Raw genomic sequence first — 22864 nt, 5'->3', positions numbered from 1 at the left:
TTCTCGATCTTCAAACAATCTCTCCTTCCAAAGGAAGTTTTTCTCACTTTTCTGATCTCCAAACTCGGTTATCTCTCTAGAATATTTTACGCCAACCCCTAAGTCGAATGATCAATAGTATATATATAGTTTCCAAAAGCCGCGTCTCACATCGTGAGAATTAAGTTCCCACGTCATGATCTTAGTAGAATTCGTGTTCGGTAAGGAAACTGCATTATGCGTAGCTATCTTCTAGAAGAATCAATCTCACATCATGAAATTATACTCCTCACGTCCTGACGACTTGGAATTAGCATTTGACACAAAACAAAAGTCTTCTGAAATTTTGTCTAGTTTTCAGATCATTTGGAATCTCGTCAATAGCAACGTCCTTTTTCTATCTTTTTTAGCTCCAGTCCTTTAAGTATCCAACTTTTGTTGGTTTCAATCATTTATTCTAGAATGTCCACTTTTGGCTGTAAAATACAATTTAAACATTATAAGTACCAAATATCTTTGCAATTAACCAAATTATAACTTAAAATGTATTTAGATATTTCCTATAAATGTGTATAAATATGGCACTATCACTGCAACAATCAGAGAGGTTATCCCGGAGATGTTTAGGGTTGTCAAGACCATGTTGATTGAGACTTTTGATGAGTGCTATGAAGTTGTCATTGAGGTTGCTTCAGCCATAGCCACCGAAACTCTTGCTATTGCGAGACCACAGGGGGTGATTCGTTGTGGTACCGAGAGTTCACCAACATGAAGCCGCCCGAGTTTGATGGGACCTAGGATTCGATTGCTGCTATGAGATGGATCTCTATTATTGAGGGATGTTTCAATACCTGCTCCTGTCTAAAGAGTTTGAGGGCTCGATTCACATTGAACCTACTTCGCTTAGGAGTGAAGGACTGGTGGAAGTTTGTGACAGCTGACTACTCTATTATAGAGCATACTGTGATGGCCTGGGAGACGTTTACGGAGATGTTCAGGGATGAGTTTGTACTTGAGGTCGAGCAGGAAAGGTTGGCCCAGGCGTGTTTGCCTCTCAAGCAGGAGATAGAGACGACAACTAAGATCACGAGGATGTTTCTGTTGGATTAATGTCTAAGTCCATAACTATATTTGGGATGTACTTGACCCGACCCGACATGGTCCAATTGGGTTGCACTTCACCGACAAAATTTATATGGATAGTCTTTTGAGAATAGTATATTTATGATTTATATTAATATATTATAAGTTCTAATATATTAATATATAATCATATTATTTAATTAGTATTGATCAAGAATTAATTTATAATTAATTAAGTGATCAAAATGAACTATTTAAATATGGACTCTTATATATATGGAATGGGCCAAGTTCATTTAGGTTGGGCTAAGCTTTCATGGATAGTCCATGGAGTGTTTAACCCATGGATCATATGAAATGAAAGGTCATGGGTTTAACCCTAGTCTCCATACTATATAAAGATGTCCTTGGTTGGTGAAATTGGCACTAGTGTGGTACACTAAGAAGGGCTAGCCGATTTCACTAGATAGAACCAAGTATCCATATTCTCTAAAGTCTTCCAAGGTGTTTTGGTGATTTGTGATTCCACTTGAGGCTTCCACACTATTGGGGCTAAACTCTTAAAGCTTGAAGACATCAAGCTACATCAAAAGGTATGTCATATAACTAGTACTTTGTAGTATAAGAACTTCATAATATGCTTGTTAGGATTAAAGCCTTGGAAAGTTCTTATTTGAATGTATAATAGAGAAAACATAGATCCAAGGTTTATAGGGTTGCATGTACATCATAGGAGTGTTAGAATGCTCAAAACCGAATAGTGGTATTAGAGCCTAGGCTTGTTTTCTTGTTATACTTGCAAAAGTAGTTGAAAAATCGAGTTTTGATGTTGTCTGCCCAGCAGACTCGCCGAGTCCAAGGAAAAATGCATCCAACTTGCCGAGTTGGTTCAGTGCACTCGACGAGTTGGACCCCCAAACAACATAAATTCGACTTTTTTGGCTGGAATTGGACTACGAACATTACCCTAAGATGTTTTCGGACTTATAAACTTGTTTTTGATGTGGTGATGTTCATGCTAATCCAATTTCAAAGATAATTGTCATTAGATTCATGTTTTGTATTAGTTTAAGGTTTAGACTAATTACATGAAAAAGTTTGATTTGAATTATCTTGTTCTTATGAGTTGCTTAGATTAATAGATAAGTTAATTGAATAGTTGTTTTCAATCCATTTTAATCTAATAGATGATTCTAAAATGTGTTTGTGTAACTTGTCCTCAAGTTACATGAAATGTCACATTTAACTTTCATAAAACTCATAAAAGTTGGCAATGGTTACAAAAATGAAGAGTCTTGTCTCATTGAATAGTTTTAATTATAACTCCATAACTTGTCCTCAAGTTATGGAAGTTCAAGAGTCACTTCATTAAGTAATAAAATATATAACTTTAATTAAGTCCATAAGTTATAAAATAAAGAAAAGTTAATTCTTTTGTTAGTTTAAAGTCTTCCATAACTTGTCCTCAGGTTATGGAACTTGAAGAGTTTTTTTAATTAAAACTACTTTAAACACATAAATTATGGAATAGAAAAGTTTTGAAAGTTACAAAACTTGCCCTCAAGTTTTGGAATTTTAAAAGTCTTCTCTTATTAAATACTTTAATTCCAAGTTTAGCCCTTACAATTTTGAGAGTTAAAATTCAACCCTTATACTTTATAATATTATAAGTTAATAATATATATTTGTATAAGAGCAAGTCAGTCTTACCGTTAGTAGGCCTCATTCACGAAGCCGGTCTATAAGGGGGTATAAGGTTACTGCCTATAAAATGGAAGTTTAATTGGTGTCCACTCTCACCCACCGCTTCCTTGACCGGTGGAGGGTCGTTAGCCGAATAGGTTTGACAGGACTATAATTCTCCCTTTATTAAAAGTATTAATGATAAATACTAAGTAACTAAACTCTTAATAATACCCAATCTTAGTTACTTAGGAAAATGTGAATAAGTTGCTAATCCATGAAATTACACTTTGTACTTTGTTTTAAGTCGGTTAGTGGAGCGTGTGTGGTTAACCGGCACACTAACTCGTATTTAACAAGGTAGGCAAAGGGTAACTTAATGTTTATCATAGTATCAATGGAGCGTGTGTGGTTAACCGGCACATTGATTGAGGGGTAAACACTTAAGGGTACCAAGTAATTTGCATGGTTACTTCACACCTTGTTTTGTGATCCTCGGCATCCCAGTCACAAAAACTGAAGGGCACACTCGAGATTGAAACATGAAATTGAAAGTTCAATGAATCTCAAAGATCTAGGAATTTCAAATCCAATTAAAACCTAATTAATTATTTCGTTTTTCATGGTGAAAATTGGTGAATCGTCATTCACCTACCTTCAAATATTCTATAGCTTGGATTACGGCATCCCTCTTCCAAGTTATAAAATAGTTTGTTGGGTCCTAGAATTAATATTTCATATTGGGTGTTATATTATGGACTTTAAATCAACTATCTTGAATATCTCCCAAGAGATGTCCAGTTCAGACATCTATGATCTTCCCAAATATCTTGGAACTTGACTTCCTCCACCTCCTACAATTATTCTCCCTAACCCACAAGTTCAAGGTCACTCAAGCCCTATTGGCAAGGCAAGGTCTAGGTGTGATCACATCTTGGAGATGAAGTCACATGCTGACAAGCCGGGAGAGTTGGGTGTCAAAGTCTTGAGAAAGTTAGTGGTTCAATCACTTTCTAAGTCACATAGTGAGTTCCTTTGGAACTCCTATGAAATAGACTATGACAAGACCCTCAATGATCTTATCTATTTGCTTGGTGCCGCTAAATCAGAAATGATTTAGTGTACTAGTAAAGCAAATTTTATTAGGAGATCAACTACGCAAAACTTTATGGACAAGGACAATAGTGACACAGGAAATCCATAAATGCATTCTCTTCCCAATGCCATGGGATTGGCCATAGTCAACTTGGTTGACCAAATGGTAAAGAGAAAGGCTAAGTCTGAGATAGTCTCATGTACTATTACCTAAGGGTCCATATATTTCTATTGCCAAAGGAAGGGGCGTTGGTTATGAAGCTGCCAAACTTACCTAAGGATGGTAAAGTCAATAAGTTTGACTTTATTTCAGGTAAATTCCATTGTCTAACTCTATTAAGTTCCTACTTCGAGATTCTTATTACATGATGTGGCTGGGTCAGATGTTCATGTTTTAAGAATCAAAGAAAAGTAAAGAAACTTAAAGGAAGTATATGCTGATTCTGATCGCGAAGATGGATCGCATGGTTCGGTGATCAGAATTTTGAGCATGTGCTTAAGAGTTATGATAGATTGCTTAGGAATAGATGACAACAAGTTTTCATATACATTTGCATTGTAATAATTAGTTTTTCCGCAATGTTTTAAAATAAAAAAAAGTTTTTAATTTTATTTATTTTAAAATATACTTACAATGGCATTTGTAGGAAAAGGAAAAGATGTTACTTATATGATTCCATTGATAGCAATATTGGAAATATGAATTTGATTCGTTCATTTGTGGTAGTGTCTAAATTTACCAAATAAGGAAATATTCTCATCACCCAAGTTTCAATTGGACCGAAACTTGGAATCATGCAAGTTGTATAGTATGATGAATGAGAACTTTCGAGCATTGGAAAATTAAGACTAACTACTTGTTCACATGGATGTGTGAGTCAAGATAAGGACTAAGGGATCAAGTACATTTTCTTATGCACTTGTCAAAGTCCACCACAAAAGATGGATAAGACTCTTCGTCATGATTTACTAAGGTTTAGTAAATATGATTATACTTACAAGCTTAAGTATAATTCTGAAACATTGGAAGATTTTCAATATATGACAGAACGAATAAGAAGAATCAAATTAGGTAGAAGGATAAAAGTTTCTCAAATCTGAATAGATGGGAGAGTACTTTAGTATCATATTTTAAGATCATATTAATGATTTTGAGACCTTATCAAAATTCTTCCTCTAAGTGCATTCTGATAGCTAAAAAAAGGAGTTATGAATTGTTGAAGTGGTCAAATCAAGAAGATGAGTCATACTTCGTTTCAAAACAAGTCTTAGAGTCATACTCCAAGACTGTAAGTTGAGTGACATATCTTAAAGAAAGGTTTAAAAAACTTGTCAAATGTAAGAGTAAAACTTTTCTACTCTTGTACATTTAAAATTGGTAAGTTATGATGTTTTGGATAAAACAAAGACCAACTAAGGCTAATTGTGTTAAGTTTCTGTCTTGATTAGAATCCACACACCATCTCTTGAATATTTGGCAAGAGAGTCTTTTAGGTCAAGGAGACAGTGGGAGTCCAAAAGATCCTGAAAGGGTTCAAGAAGTAATCAAGAATAAAAACCTGTATTTCATCACTAGCACACAACTAGAGGTTTATAACCTATCGTGTTGACATTTCTGTGCCCATTCCAGTTAAGTTGGCTATACATTTGAGTTCTACATGTTCTCAATTGTTTGCATAACTACTTGGATGCAATGGCAAGCTCTTGAGCTGCCAGGTAGCTAGAAGTTAAGATTGCACAAGTTCAATCCATATGAGTTAGGATTTGTCACTAACCTAGTATTGTGATTATGGTTTTGACAAATTCATATGGATAGGAACACTTACACCATAAAATCTAAGTGTCATAAGGTTTCTCTTCAATTCATGAAATTGATGGTAAGGAAACTCTTTCACTAAGTAGATTTTAAGTATATAGCAATTGTGACTTTTGCAGTTCTCAAAGTCGTTAGTGGTGCGTGCGTGGTTAACCGGCACACTAAGATTGACTTATGAGAAATGGCAAAAGGTCTAAACAATTTAGACTATGATTACGACATCCCTTTTCATAGTTCTGAAATTATTTAGACACACTTGTGAGCTATCTAAGAGAGGTGTATGATTTTGATAAAGTCTTATCAAGGCAATCTAGTATCAGAAGTCTGAACTTTGGTAAGAAAGTCAATAAAGTATTGATTTCTAGAAGTCCAGTTGATTTATGGGTTGATATGGGCATATGTAGTTATAAAATTCATGCATTATCTTAATACTTTAGTGACAGACTCGCTGAGTAGGTCACTGGACTCGCCGAGTAGCCTTTGTTTTGTGAAAATCTATATAGAGGGACTTTTAGATCGATACCCTAGCATGGAGATAAACCCTAGGAGGCTGAGAAACGATTGGAAGTCCTGCTAGGTCGTGAGGAACTGAAAAATCAACCCTACATTCAATTGTGAAGAGAATCAAGACAATTTTTGTTTATTCTTAGTAACTTTTGATTTGAATCATGTTTACGTACTTTGATTTCGTTTTTGAGTTCATGTTTACTGCAATCATGAGCTAAAAACTTATTCTTCTGTTAGGGTAGACAATTTTGTGAACATGGATTGATTATTTGAGTAGGATTAATTTTAATCGGTAATTATGTTTTGTTAAGCTTGTTAAAAACCTTCTGTGTTGACAATAACTATTCTTCTGTTAATCAATCAGTAATTAAGTTGTATGAACATCTCTTATTTATTTTTCATATGATTTATTGTGACCACATAGTTGTATGTCTAGGAATAACGAACGTGAAACTAGAATTAACTAGAAGATAAGTAAGTTAATGTGTAAGCTTGTTGGATGAACGTCGACAAGAGGTTAATTGAAGGGCCAATTTAGTTAACCACTACAAGTCTTACTTAACCCGAATCAATAATCTAGGAAAACCGTTAATTTAGACAACTGGCCATTGCTTGAGTTAATTTGTTTTCTAAGAATTAGGAATAGCGAACGTGAACCTAATTATCTTAATCGGTAGCCAATGAAGAATTAATCTGATACATTAAAATCATCCATGGGAACAAATGAGTCGTACCTAAACGGAAGTCCTCTTTACTATTGAAATTAGTTGGTAATTAATTGTTTTAGTTGCTAGTTATTCTAAATAAGTTTCTAGTCTTGTAAAACTAGAGAAAACCCCCTTTTTGTTATTTGTCTTATTTAGATAATATTAGCATTTATTTTAATTGTTTACCGTTCCTTGTGTTCGATACCCTACTTGCTTGAACTATATTACTAATCGATAGGTACACTGCCTTTCGTGTGTTTATTTTGTGTCTAAGTTAGTAGGATTAAAACTAGTTGGTTTTACACACATCATGGGTACATGTCAAAGCAAGTGGGAGCATAAGTGTTATGCTATTAATCAGCATGTTAGTGGGAGCATGATAATTATGATAAAGGTTGCAAGTTAGCAATGTTAATTATAGAAAAACAAAAGGTCTCAATTGGGAAAAAGTTGTTTTGCTATAATTAAGGGAGAAGATATTATACTTCATCTCAAATCTAAAAGCTTAGATTGAGGTCTTAATCGTATTTAGTCAAGAATATATATGAATTTCATGTTGGAATGGCTCAACATAAGGAAATTCTATATATGGGTTCATTATTTGCGTTCTAAAATTCGATTACGATTACGGCATCCCTTTTCATAATTTGAATTATGAGAACTTGGCAAATAGAAATGGAAATATTATAGAAAAAGATTGGTTTAGTCTTTATGTGATACATCATGAATCGTGTCCCACATACTTCGGATATAGGATCGAGGATCGATTACATGTCCTATATTCATCCTTTCGAAAAAATTTCCAAATGCCCAGGGCATTAAGAAGGGAAAAGGTCTAGAATTGGATATGACTAAAATGATTAAGCAATTGTTGAGGACAATCTAAGGTTTACCAAGGAATTGGTTGCTCAAGGATAGTTAGAAGTATAGTGTTGACTTTGGAAGGACCATATTGACATAGTCTGAAAAGAGGCAACTCTTGTTCGGAAGTGATAGTCAAAATGGAATATTGAAATGGTTCAAACTTAGAAAGTATTCAATCTGTAAGATTAGGAAACTTAATGCAAGAAGGATGTTTCCAAGGAGTTGATCTCCGTTGGAATATTCTGTAATGATTGTTGCCAAGTCTTTGTGAATTTGTGTATAATCATTACAAGAGGATCAATACATATAAGTTTAGAATCTAACACATTTCAGTAAATGGCATGAATTTGGAATTCTTGCATTTACAGTAAGGCATTGGGACTGTGAAATGAGAATCATTGAAGTTATGTTCAACTGGTCTATTTAGCAAAGTAAAGATCGTAGACAAACATAGTATGCATACTTGGTGTGTGGCATGACTATTGGCTAGAAAACATAGTGTACATGCTTGGAGCATGGTACAACTGGTGTTTTAAATTCAAGTATAAAGTTGATAAAACCGAAACAATGAATAATGAGTAATCAGTATGGTGATAAATAAAAGTGTTTATTTATATTCATAAGGTTTGATACCATATTTGATTCATTTATTCTTGTGTTCACTTTGCATGTTTTGACTTCCAGAATAAACTAGGCTATTCTTCCGGAATGACTAAATTATTCAAACCATCCACAGTCGGTCATATGTTGGAAGTAGATATGAATTAAGACTGTCATGGGTTGGCTTGTAGAGGTCTAAGATGTTGGACAAAGGGCTTCAACACTCATGAGTGCTCATAAGTTCTGAGTATTGGATTCAACCCGCGCTCATTGGAATCACTTCATGGATTTTATCATGAGTGATCATGAGACGATAATATCTTATATTCTTCAAACCTAGAGATATGATTTGTTACTATGAGTTGGTTGTACATTGATTGCACGAAAACGCATTTGGTAACTCGGTGCTATAAAACGTGTCTTTGTGTATGATTCAACAAGTAGTAGAACAAGCCATATGAGTCGAAGTTTATCCATTCCTTTTACCTTTGGGATAAAAGCGATATCTGTGGGCCCCTCGATGATTTAATGATGACACATGTGAGTGCTTGGCCAAGCCAGGACTGATTTGATTTGTTCAATCAGTCAGTCGTCATGAATCGGAAATCAGCAAACAACAAATGGACAGAGAGAATGACTATAATCCATGTCTCAGTCTATATGATATCTAGAATGGAGGAATATATGATCCCTTATCAAATGGACAAGTTTGTTGACAAGATCAGAGTTCGACAGCAGCTTTAAGAGCTATGATTGCCAGTTACGTTTTGAAGTCATATTCAATAATAGTTTTAGACATATCCAAGTGGGAGATTTCTGGATAAATGTCTAAGTCCATAACTATATTTGGTATCTACTTGACCCGACCCGGCATGGTCCATTTGGGTTGCACTTCACTGACACAATTTATATGGATAGTCTTTTGAGAATAGTATATTTATGATTTATATTAATATATTATAAGTTATAATATATTAATATATAATCATATTATTTAATTAGTATTGATCAAGAATTAATTTATAATTAATTAAGTGATCAAAATGAATTATTTAAATATGGACTCTTATATATATGGAATGGGCCAAGTTCATTTAGGTTGGGCTAAGCTTTCGTGGATAGTCCATGGAGTGGTTAACCCATGGATCATATGAAATGAAAGGTTATGGATTTAACCCTAGTCTCCATACTATATAAAGATGTCCTTGGTTGGTGAAATTGGCACTAGTGTGGTACACTAAGAAGGGCTAGCCGATTTCACTAGAGAGAACCAAGTATCCATATTTTCTAAAGTCTTCCAAGGTGTTTTGGTGATTTGTGATTCCACTTGAGGCTTCCACACTATTGGGGCTAAGCTCTTAAAGCTTGAAGACATCAAGCTACATCAAAAGGTATGTCATCTAACTAGTACTTTGTAGTATAAGAACTTCATAATATGCTAGTTAGGATTAAAGCCTTGGAAAGTTCTTATTTGCATGTATAATAGAAAAAACATAGATCCAAGGTTTATAGGGTCGCATGTACACCATAGGAGTGTCAGAATGCTCAAAACCGAACAGTTTCATGACAGAGCAAACCCGTGTGACTCGGTATTTGAGTATTCTGTGGAAGGATATCCGGGAATGTGTGGTGAACACCATGTATAGGACATTGGCTGAGCTGCAGACCACTGCTAGGAGGAGAGAGATCGAGCTGGAGACCCAGACTAGAGAAGAAAGGGAGACCCATGGCAGAGATAGGAGGCCAATACAGTCGTAGATGGTGACTAAGCGGCCTAAGCCCACTCATCAGAGAGTTGGAGGCTAAAAGGGATACACATGCGGGAAGTGTGACAAGAGACACGAGGGACCGTGTCGGTTTTGGTCATCTTGCTACATGTATGGCATGGAGGGGAATATGGCTGGGGATTTTGTGTTTGCTTCAGATGTAACGTGATAGGCCATATGAAGACATATTGTCCTCAAGTTGCATCTAGGGTGGTTCAGACTCCGGCCCCGTGTCCATGCGTATCACTGATCGCCGGCAAAGGAAGACCGAGGCACCGAGGGCACGAAAGAGAGCATTTCAGTTAACAGCAGAGGAGGTCGGCGCTGCTCCATATGTAGTGGCTGGTATGTCTCCTTTATATTTCTTGTGAACTTTGTGTCTGCGTTTATTTTGTTGGACTCGGGTGCGATTCAGTCATTTGTGTCATCATCCTTTTGTCACGGTTTTAGTATTTTGTGATAGACCTTGAGTAGGCTCTTTAGAGTCTTGATACCTGATCCAAATACAGTCTCTGCTACTGATCCCTACTGGGGTTGTGTATTAGAGATCTTCGGTGTTGGATATCCGATAGATCTCATCCCTATTGTGATTAGAGATGTTTTTGTGATCATGGGTATGTATTGGTTGAGCCAGTTTGGGGCTCTGATTGACTGTGAACGTCAGTTGGTGATAGTTCGAGACCCTAGTGGGGAAGTGCGGACTATCTACAATGAGGGTACTAGATCATGATCAACTTTCTATTCTGCCACCAGGGCAAGGCAGAGTTGGCAGCAAGGGTGTATGGGTTGTCTGGCATATGTAGTCGGTACTCGGGTTGAGAAAAAGGAATCAATCTTTGTTTCTAATATTCTGGTGGTATGTGATTTAACAATTTTTTTTCCAAGGGTTTACCAGGTGTGCCTCCTGAGAGGGAAGTGGAGTTCTGGATCGATCTGATTTCGGGTGCGGTGCCGATCACCAAGGCACCGTACCGTCTTGCACCTCCTGAGATGTAGGAGTTATCCTCCCAGCTACAGGAGCTTTTTGGAACATCGTTTCTTCGTCCGAGCAGTTCTCCTTGGGGAGCCTCGGTTCTTTTTGTTAGTAAGAAGGATGGTTCGTACTGGATGTGCATAGATTACCGGGAACTAAACAAGTTGACAGTGAAAAACTATTACCCTTTGCCGAGGATTGACGATCTTTTTGACCTGCTTCAGGGGGTATATTTAGAAGACAGCCTTCGAACTCCCTATGGGCATCACGAGTTTGTGGAGATGCCTTTCGGGCTCACCAACGCACCGACGACGTTCAGGGACCTCATGAACCGGGTGTGTAGGCCCATGTTGGATCGATCAGTGATATTTTTTATCGATCACATTCTGTTATATTTGAAAACTAGGGAACAGCATGAGGAGCTTCTACGAGAGATTCTTGGGGTTTTAAGGATGGAGACGCTTTATGCCAAATTTTCCAAGTGTGACTTCTGGTTGTGCGAGGTTCAGTTTTTGGGAACCCTTGTCAATCAGAATGATCTTGGTCGACCCAGCCAAGATTGAGGCGGTGATGTAGTGAGAAGTGTCGAGATCTCCATCTGAGATTCGAAACTTTTGCGATTTTGTAGGTTATTATCGGAGATTAATCAGAGACTTCTCCAAGATTGTTGTTCCTCTCACCAGGTTGACAAGGAAGGTTGTTGTTTATAGTTAGGGGCCTATGTAGCAGGCATCATTTGAGACTCTTTGCCTGAGATTGTGTGAGGCGCCAGTACTTGCCCTCCCTAAGGGAGTTGAGGATTTTATGGTCTACGGTGATGCATCTATTTCTGGATTGGGTTCTGTGTTGATGCAGAGATGACATGTGATAGCATACATTTCGAGGAACCTAAAGCCTTACGAAGCGAGATATCCCACTCATGATATGGAGTTAGGGCGGTGGTTTTCTCCCTCAAGATTTGGCGCTACTATCCATATGGTGTTCGGTGTACCATCTACATAGACCATAAGAGTTTGAGATACCTTATGGATTAGCCTAACTTAAATATGAGGCGAAGGTGGTGGTTAGATGTAGTGAAATACTATGACTGTGAGATCTTGTATCATTCGGGCAAGACCAATGTGGTGGCCAATGCCTTAAGTCGGAAGGCGAAAAGTGTAATGATTTGAGATGTGTACATGAGGATAATCGTGATGATTCCAGTCTTAGTGATTATCAAGGAAGCGCAATCGGAGGCCATAAAAGAGGATAAACAGAAAAGTGAGTGGGTGATCGCTCAGATTTCGACATTTGATATTGATAGTCAAGGGGTTTGTCTCTTCATGGGTGGGTATGGGTACCGTATGCGGGTGGGGCCCAACGGTTTTTGATGCAGGAGGTCCAAAAATCCAGATTTTCCATCTGCATACCAAGATGTATCTCGACTTGAAGCATAATTATTGGTAGCCATGTATGAAAAGAGATGTGGCATAGTCTTTGGAACGATGTTTGACCTGCCGGAAGGTTAAGGCTAAGCACCAGTGACCTCATGCCAAGTTGAAGCCTCTGGAGGTTTCCCTATGGAAGTGGGAGCATATTACTATGGATTTCATTACAAATTACTGAGGACTGCGAGGGGTGTTTACACTATATCGCTGATAGTGGATCGTTTGACGAAGAATGCTCACTTCTTAGCCTTTAGTAAGAACTCTTCTACAAAGAAGTTGGTTGAGATTTACGTTCAAGAGGTGGTAGCTAAGCATGGGGGGTCGATGTCTATTGTGTCTGACCAAGATGTGTGCTTTACTTCCAGGTTCTGGAAGAGATTTCATGAGGAGTTGGGTACCCGGATACACTTAAGTACCGCATACAATCCGTAGACGGACGGGTAGAGCGAGCAAATGATTCAGACACTCGAGGATATGTTGCATGCTTGTCTTATTGATTTTGGTGGGAGTTGGGACTCCTATCCCCCGTTGGCTAAGTTCTTGTATAACACCAACCATCATGCCAGTATCGATATACCCCAGTTTGAGCTCCTTAATGGTTGGAGATGTCAGAATCCTATTTGTTGGGGTGAGGTACGACGGAGGGTCATGGGGAGCATGGAGGTAGTGCTCAAGAAGACAGAGCTTATACAGCAGGTCCGATAGATATAGATGACAGTGCAGAGCCACCAGAAGAGTTATGCAGATCGGCGACGCTTTGAGCAAGAGTCTCTTGAGAGAAAAACTTTAACAAACATTAGTCACAAGATAATATGATATGGAATAATAAGTTAATCTCGAAGGATCTTGTTAGCTCATCAATAATAAGTTAGAAGAGTTAGATTGAACAAATATAAAGGAAATAAGTAGCAACAAGTTATATCAAGTAGACACCACGCTGATTCATAACGAGGTTTGCATGTAAACACAAGTTAATAAATGTGATCAACTAAATTGAATAGGGACTCGATATATCAGTTAAGATAATATAGATAGAGATGAACGATCTTGTATTTCAATAACAGTTTTAGAAGTAGTGGTTAGAGGTAAAAATACATGACGAGGGATGCTTTATTTATAGACTCGCTAAAGTTACATTGAAAGGTAAAATAACATTAAACTATAAACTACGGTGACCGTGAATGCTTCACTGAATATTACAATGTAAACAAGCAATGTCAGTAAAATAAACTAAACTATCTTCAGGCATCAACCATCTCTACGGTTCATCAACTCAACTCCGTGGTAAATCAATGTTCAGAAAAGGTCTACGGTAGAAGCTTCTCTACGGTATCATCAAAAGCAGAAGTATGTGGTTCCTTATAGCTGAAGAGGGTCACTTTGTTATCAATAACTTCCCCCAAAGTGACCTTTCAGTTTATTTCCTTCATGTATTCATTTTCAAGAACTTAATGATAATCCACCAAAATTTTCTAACTTCAAACAACCATTAGATTCTTCTTGAAATTCCAAAGTTGACTTCATCAGTTTTGTGCTTTGATGTGTGCACTGAATCCAAAGTGATATCTATTTTCCTTTTTGTTAGGCGATGGATTGCTATCACTGGGATGAAATACTTGAGAACAAATTGAGTTTTCTTCTACACAACCCCTAGCTCAGGGTAGCTTGTTGCACAATGGGACACACCTTGGAATCCTTCTATGATGTTTGGTATAGGCTCGAAGGGTGGAAATTCAAATTTGTTGGCAAGGACTGGATGTATTTCAGCATCAAATTTTCCAAAGTTACAAACCAATGCTTTAAGGAATTCACAAGCCCTTTCAAAGGCAATCTTCACCTTTGTAGTTCCTCACCCCATCTAGTCTATCATTGGACCAAATATTTGTTGGATAAGGTGTCTAAGTCCATAACTATTTCTAGTAAATACTTGACCCGACCCGGCATGGTCCATTTGGGTTGCATGGCACCATGCAATTGGATAAACTAAATGAGAGAAATAACACATATGGTTTATTAATATATTATAAGTTCTAATATATTAATAATATTATTTAATTAGTTTTGATCAAGAATTAATTTAGAATTAATTAAGTGATAAAAAGAATAACTAATTAAATATATGGGTAGATTATGTAAATCTTCCATATCCTATATAGTGGGCTAAAAGGCTCCATGGATTATCAAGTTGGGTTCCACCCATAGGATGCTCCATGGATGCTCCATGGAGTTAACCCATGGATTGAGAAATGAAGAGTCATGTTACATTAGGGTTTTACCTAATGCAACACACCATAAAAGGACCATGTCTCTCCCCAAAATCGGCTACACTAGTGATACACTAGAGAAACAAGAGGGCTTGGCTGATTTTGAGTGTGTTAGAGTAGTCTCTCAAGTTTATACTTTGCATTTGGTGTTGTGTGAAGCATTTGAGGCATCACACTTGAGGTGCTAGGCTCACAAGGTTTCAAGGAACACTTACAAGAACAAGGTATGTAATTCTATCTATTATTCAAGTTAGAATTGTTCCCCATGTATGCTAGATAGGATCATAGCCTTGGAAATCAACATTGCATGATAATTAGACAAACACAGATGCAAGGTTATTAGGGTTGCATGTAACTTAGGAAGTGTTAGAATGCTCAAAACCCACAAGTGGTATCAGAGCCTAGGCTTGTTTGTTTGTTATTTGTGCTAAATAGTTGAAAAAGTCGATATTTTTGCAATCTGCCGGATGAACTCGCCGAGTCCATGGGGGGACTCGCTGAGTTCATGTGAATCTTGAACCTACTCGCCGAGTAGGTTCATGAACTCGGCGAGAAGGAGCCTCAGAATGTAGATTTTCGACTTTAGTTGCTGGAAATGGACTAGAAACATTACCCTAAACTGTTTTAGTACTTGAAAACCTGTTTTAGATGGTGTAACGTCTTTGCTAATCCATTTACAACAACAAGTTATAAAAATTACAAAGTTTTAAATGTAATTTTTGATTCATGAAAGTGTTCATATTCATGTTCTTGATCTTATGATGTTTAGATGATCATAGGAATTATTTGTAACCTATGTGCTAGATTAATTCTTGATCATTATGTGTTTTAATGGAATCCATAACATGTCCTCAAGTTATGGAAAACCAAAAGTCACTTTGTTTAAAAAACCATTAAAAGAACACATGGGTTATAAAAATGAAGAGTCTTCATTTTTAATACCCTAATAAACTCATAAGTCACAAGAAATGAAAAGTTTTGAAAGTTTACAAAACTTTCCCTCAAGTTTTGGAACAAATAAAGTCTTGATTAAAACTTTAGTTCCAACCCTTAGAATTTTAAAAGTTAAAATTCAATCCTTATACTTATAATATTATAAGTTAATAATATATATATATATATATATATATATATATATATATATATATATATATATATATATATACATGTATAAGATTAAAGTCATCTTATCGCTAGTACGCCTCATTCACGAAGCTGGTCTATAAGGTGGGTATAAGGTTGTTACCTATAAAATGGCAACTTAATGGGTGTCCACTCTCACCCACCGCTTGCTTGACCGGTGGAGGGTCGTTAGCCGAACGGGTAAGACGGGGACTTATAAATTCTCATTAAAAGTATGATGAATATTATAAAGTAACTAAATGTTTTATTAAATTCCCAATCTTAGTTACTTTAGGAAAAATGTGAATAAGGTGCTAATCCATGAAATTACACTTTACACTTTGTCTAAGTCGTTAGTGGAGTGTGTGTGGTTAACCGACACACTAACTTGGACTTAACAAGGTAGATAAAGGGTGACTTGATATTTATCATAGTATCGATGGAGCGTGTGTGGTTAACCGGCACATCGATTGAGGGGTAATTTATTAAGGGTACCAAGTAATTTGCATGGTTACTTCACACCTCATTTTGTGATCCTCGGCATCCCAGTCACAAAACTTGGAGGGCACACTCGAGATTGAAACATGCCTTTGAAAAGTTCATTGAATCTCAAAAAGAATCTAGGAGTTTCTAAGAACCAAATTAAATATTTTAATATTTTGACTTTTGTGGAAATTGGTGAATCGTCATTCACCTACCTTTCAAATATGTTATTACTTAGATTACGACATACCACTTCTAAGTATAATATATTGTGATTGGGTCCTAGCCTTAATACTACATTTGAGTGTTTTATTAAGAATCATCTCTATTTCTAAACTAAAGTTTTCTTCTCTTCAGATGTCTGCAAACACTACTGCTTCTGGCTCTAATCCTAATGGCTCCTTTTCTCTTATGAACTTGTGTGGGAATGTCACTTTTGATGGATCCAACTTTAATGAGTGGATCAGAAACATCCGAATGATTACCCGCTACGAGGACAAAGAATGTGTCCTCGATAAGGAGCTTAAGGAGATCGATGAGACAGTAGCTACTCCTCAAGAGATCGCTGACTTTAGGGCACATGAAAGGGATGCCACCAAGGTGGCATGCATCATGATGGCCACTATGACAACCGATCTTCAAAAGTCCTATGAGGACTACTAACCTTTTGAGATGCACCAAGATTTGATGGAAAGATACCATCAAAGTGCACGACAAGAGAAGTATGAAATCATCTCCTCCATGATAACAACTCGCATGAAGGATGGAGAACCCATCATGGGCCACATGCAGAAAATGAAAAGATTTGTGGACCGTTTGCTGAAGCTTAATGTGAACTTCCCCGAGGAGCTTGCAGTAGATATCATTTTGCACTCCTTACCTTCATGTTATGATCAATTCCGCATGACATACCACATGAACAAGGAAGAGGTCACTCTCAGCAAACTTCAAGGACTCTTAAAGACCGGGAAAGTGGTCTTAAGGGTAAGGCGGTTGTTACTACTCCTACTCCTATCAACTCCACCCCTGTCTCGGCAATTGGGAAAGGACGAGGGAAGAAGAGAAAGAGTTATTCGAAGGGTACCAAGGTTAGGACCCTTGATGGCTCTTCTTCAAGTGGAACCAAGAAAGGTTTCATCACTCCTTCTTCTGACCCAAAAGAGGCTGAATTCTTCTATTGTCATGAAAAGGCACATTGGAAGCAGAATTGCCCAAAGTACCAGCAAGATGTGAAGGATGGAAAAGTTAAAACCAACCATACAGGTATTTAAACTATCTTATCTAATAACTCACCCCATTCTAATTCTTGGGTCCTTGATACCGGTTGTGGTATTCATATCTGTTCTGATTTACAGGGACTAAGAAGAAGTTAGAATGTGGAGCTAGGAAGAATAAACTTGATCATGGGAAACAGGAAAGCTTCACCTGTCGCCAAGATTGGAGTTTATACTTTATCGCTAATTATTGGGTTTAGTCTAGATTTGAATAAGTGTTGTTATTCGCCAAAAGTGACAAGAAATATTATTTCCTTTCATGCCTTGTATAAACAAGGTTTCACTTTTCATTTGATAATGAAGTTGGTTCGATTATTGCTTTCTTTAATATTGTTCTTTATTTTAAAGCATTACCTTGTGATGGCGTGTATGAAACAGTATTTGTGATTGATAACTTAGGAAATAATGTATTGTGTACTGATTCTGTTAATAATAATAACTTGGATAAAGCATCATTATGGCATTGTCGTCTTGGACATATAAGCAAGAAACGCATAGGCCAACTCCAAAAGGATGGAGTCTTGGAGTCATTTGCCCTAAAGTCAGATGATAGTTGCGAATCATGCTTACTTGGGAAAATGACAAAGTCACCCTTCACAGGTTCTTGTGAGAGGGGTGAAGGTTTGTTGGACCTTGTACACACGGATGTGTGTCGACCATTCAAACATGCCACAAGGGATGCTAATCGTTATTATTTGACTTTTACTAATGATTACAGTAGATATGGATATGTCTACTTGATCAAGCATAAGTCAAAGACTTTCGAAAGGTCTAAGGAATTTAAACAGGAAGTCGAGAATCAATCGGGCAGGAACATTAAGATGCTTCGATCCGATCGAGGTGGTGAGTATCTTAGTTCAGAGTTCCTCGACTATCTTAGGGAATTAGGGAATGTGGGATTGTCTCACAATTGACACCTCCCAGGACACTGCAGTTGAATGGTGTGGCTGAGAGGCGTAATCAAACCTTGTTGGATATGGTTCGTTCCAAGATGAGTCAAGCTTCGCTACCAATCTCATTATGGGGGTATGCCTTAGAGACTGCCGCCCGTATTCTTAATCTAGTCCCTATAAATAAAGTTGCTAAAAATCCTCACGAGATGTGCACTGGTAAAGTACCTAAACTAGACCACATCAAGATTTGGGGTTGTGAGGCTTTTGTAAGGCGCGAGTCTCATGATAAGCTAGAACCCCAAAGCGAGAGGTGTAGCAAGAAGAGGAGTCTTTCGAGAGAGAGAATTTATAATCCAAGGAGACAGTGGGAGGCAAATTGACCTTGAAGAACTTCAAGAGTCAAGCGGTGAAGGAACTTCAAACCCTAGCCTTCAACTTGAGGAGGAAACTCCTGTTGAGCCAATTGACGAGTTTGTACCTCTGAGGCGTTCCACGAGAGTTAGGAATGAGCCTGAGCATTACTATGGTTTTCATATTACTATAGAAGGTGAGACACTAATTAGTGATGAGACAATAGTAGTTTTGGATGAACCTAACAGCTACGCGGAAGCCATGGCTGGCCCCGAGTCTGCAAAATGGAAAGCGGCTATGGATAGCGAGATACAATCCATGGATGACAATCAAGTTTGGAACTTGGTTAAGAATGTACCAGGTCGTAAGACTGTAGGGTGCAAATGGATCTTCAAGAAGAAGACCGACATGGATGGTAATGTACACACTTATAAGGCTCGGCTGGTTGCAAAGGGCTTCTCTCAAATTCCTAGAGTCGATTATGATGAGACCTTTTATCCAGTAGCCAAGATTAAGTCTATTAGGGTTATGTTAGCCACAGCTGCATTTCATGACTATGAAATTTGGCAAATGGATGTCAAAACCGCTTTCCTTAATGGAAAGTTGACTGAAGATGTTTACATGAGTCAGCCAGAAGGTTTTGTCAGCAACGAGTACCCTAATAGAGTGTGTAAGCTTGAGATATCCATTTATGGATTAAAGCAAGCACCTCGCAGATTGAATCTTTGCTTTGATGAAGAGGTCAAGGAATTTGGCTTTTCTAGGAGTGAAGATGAATCTTGTGTGTATGTCAAGGATAGTGGGAGTATAGTTAGCTTTTTGGTATTGTATGTGGATGACATACTACTCATAGGAAATGACATCCCAACTCTACAGGAAGTTAAGTCCTCGCTTGGGAAGTGTTTTTCTATGAAGGACCTCGGAGAAGCTGCCTATATTCTAGGGATAAGGATTTTGAGAAACCAGAGTAAATGACTAATTGGACTTAGTCAAAGTACATACTTGGATAAGGTGTTGAAGAGATTCAGCATGCAGAACTCCAAGAAAGGAGAGTAACCCATCCAGAGTAACGCCAGATTGAGTAAGACACAAAGCGCAAGTACCGAGGCTGAGATAGTAGAAATGAGTCAAGTACCTTATGCTTTAGCAGTAGGCTCGATCATGTATGCTATGACGTGTACTCGACCTGATGTAGCCTTTGCCTTGAGCATGGTTAGCAGGTATCAGGGGAATCCTGGCAAGGCACACTTGACTGTGGTAAAGAATATCCTCAAGTACCTACGGAGGACTAAGGACTGGGTCCTTACCCTCGGTGGGAGTGATGACTTGAGAGTTGGAGGGTATAGTGATGCTAGCTTCCAAACTGATAGGGATAATTTCCGCTCTCAGTCGGGCTGGGTCTTTACCTTAAACGGAGGAGCAATCACTTGGAAGAGTTCCAAGTAGGAGACAGTGGCTGACTCCACTTGTGAATCAGAGTATATAGCAGCGAGCGAGGTAGAAAAGGAGGCAATATGGATGAAGAACTCCATTGGAGACCTTGGAGTTGTACCAGCTATAAAGGAGCCCATGGAAATTTTCTGTGATAGTGAAAGTGTTGTTGCCTTAGCCAAGGAACCAAGGGATCACGGTAGATCCAGACACATCGACAGAAAATATCATTTTATCAGACATCACATAGAAGAAGGAATCCTCTCGGCAAAGAGGGTATTATCGGATGAGAACCCAGCATATCCCCTCACGAAGGGACAGAGTAGGGTTCAACATCTGCAGCATGCTCGGAGCATAGGGCTGAAGGATGATATAAGTTTTAGTAGTTAGATAAATTATGAAATTTGTAATGTGTAATTGACATTAGATGATGAATAAAAGGTGTTTTATTTATGAGTAAAGTGTTGCTATCTCTTGTCAATCGTTTACTATATTTCGTTTGCATGTTTTGACTTCCAGAATAATTATGTTTGGTATATCATATTATTCAAACCTCCACAGTCGGTCATATGTCGGAAGTAGGTATGAATCAAGACTGTCAGGATTGGTTGCAGAGGTCTAAGGTGTTGGACATGGCTACAACAATCATGAGTGCTCACCCCATTCTAACTCATGGGTCCTTGATACCGGTTGTGGTATTCATATCTGTTCTGATTTGCAGGAGCTAAGAAGAAGTGAAAATGTGGAGCAAGGAAGAATAAACTTGATCATGGGAAACAGGAAAGCTTCACCTGTCACCAAGATTGGAGTTTATACTTTATCGCTAAGTAGTGAGTTTAGTTTAGATTTGAATAAATGTTGTTATTTGCCAGAAATGGCAAGAATTATTATTTCCTTTCATGCATTGTATAAACAAGGTTTCACCTTTTCATTTGATAATGAAGTTGATTCGATTAATGCTTTCTTTAATAATGTTCTTTATTTTAAAGCAATGCCTTGTGATGGCGTGTATGAAACTGTTTATGTGGTTGATAACTTGGGAAATAATGTATTGTGTGTTGATTCTGTTAATAATAATAACTTGGATAAAGCATCACTATGGCATTGTCGTCTTGGACATATAAGTAAGAAACGCATAGGCCAACTCCAAAAGGATGGAGTCTTGGAGTCATTTGACCTAAAGTCTGATGATAGTCGCGAATCATGCTTACTTGGAAAAATGACAAAGTCACCCTTCACAGGTTCTTGTGAGAGGGGTGAAGGTTTGTTGGATCTTGTGCACACGGATGTGTGTGGATCATTCAAACATGCCACAAGGGATGTTAATCGTTTTTATTTGACTTTTACTGATGATTATAGTAGATATGGATATGTCTACTTATTCAAGCATAAGTTAGAGATGTTCGAAAGGTTTAAGGATTTTAAACAGGAAGTCGAGAATCAATTGGGCAGGAACATTAAGATGCTTCGATCCGATCGAGGTGGTGAGTATCTTAGTTCAGAATTCCTCGACTATCTTAGGGAATGTGGGATTGTCTCACAATTGACACCTCCCAGGACACCGCAGTTAAATGGTGTGGCTGAGAGGCGTAATCGAACCTTGTTGGATATGGTTTGTTCCATGATGAGTCAAGCTTCGTTACCAATCTCATTCTGGGGGTATGCCTTAGAGACTGCCGCCCATATTCTTAATCTAGTCCCTACAAAGAAAGTTGCCAAAACTCCTCACGAGATGTGGACTGGTAAGGTACCTAAACTAGACCACATCAAGATTTGGGGTTGACAGGCTTTTGTGAGGTGCGAGTCTCATGATAAGCTAGAACCCCAAAGCGAGAGGTGTATTTTCATCGGCTACCCACAAAGATCCTTTGGTTTCCTCTTCTACAGACCTAGTGATAATGTGGTCTTTGTAGCAAGAAGAGGGGTCATTCGAGAGAGAGAATTTATAAGCCAAGGAGACAGTGGGAGGCAAATTGACCTTGAAGAACCTCAAGAGTCAAGTGGTGAAGGAACTTCAAACCCTAGCCCTCAACTTGAGGAGGAAACTCCTGTTGAGCCAATTGACGAGTCTGTACCTCTGAGGCGTTCCACAAGAGTTAGGAATGAGCCTGAGCATTACTATGGTTTCCATATTACTGCGGAAGGTGAGACACTTATTAGTGATGAGACACTAGTAGGTATGGATGAACCTAACAGCTACACGAAAGCCATGGCAGGCCCTGAGTCTGCTAAATGCAAAGAGGCTATGGATAGCGAGATACAATCCATGTATGACAATCAAGTTTGGAACTTGGTTGAGAATGTTCCAGGTCGTAAGACTGTAGGGTGCAAATGGATCTTCAAGAAGAAGACCGACATGGATGGTAATGTACACACTTATAATGCTCGACTGGTTGCAAAGGGCTTCTCTCAAACTCCTGGAGTGGATTATGATGAGACCTTTTCTCCAGTAGCCAAGAGTAAGTCTATTAGGGTTATGTTAGCCATAGTTGCATTTCATGACTATGAAATATGGCAAATGGATGTCAAAACCACTTTCCTTAATG

This window comes from Lactuca sativa, chromosome 8, assembly GCF_002870075.4.
Source record: "Lactuca sativa cultivar Salinas chromosome 8, Lsat_Salinas_v11, whole genome shotgun sequence".
In the NCBI taxonomy this organism is placed as follows: Eukaryota; Viridiplantae; Streptophyta; class Magnoliopsida; order Asterales; family Asteraceae; genus Lactuca; species Lactuca sativa.
Note: the sequence above shows the minus strand (reverse complement) of the source record.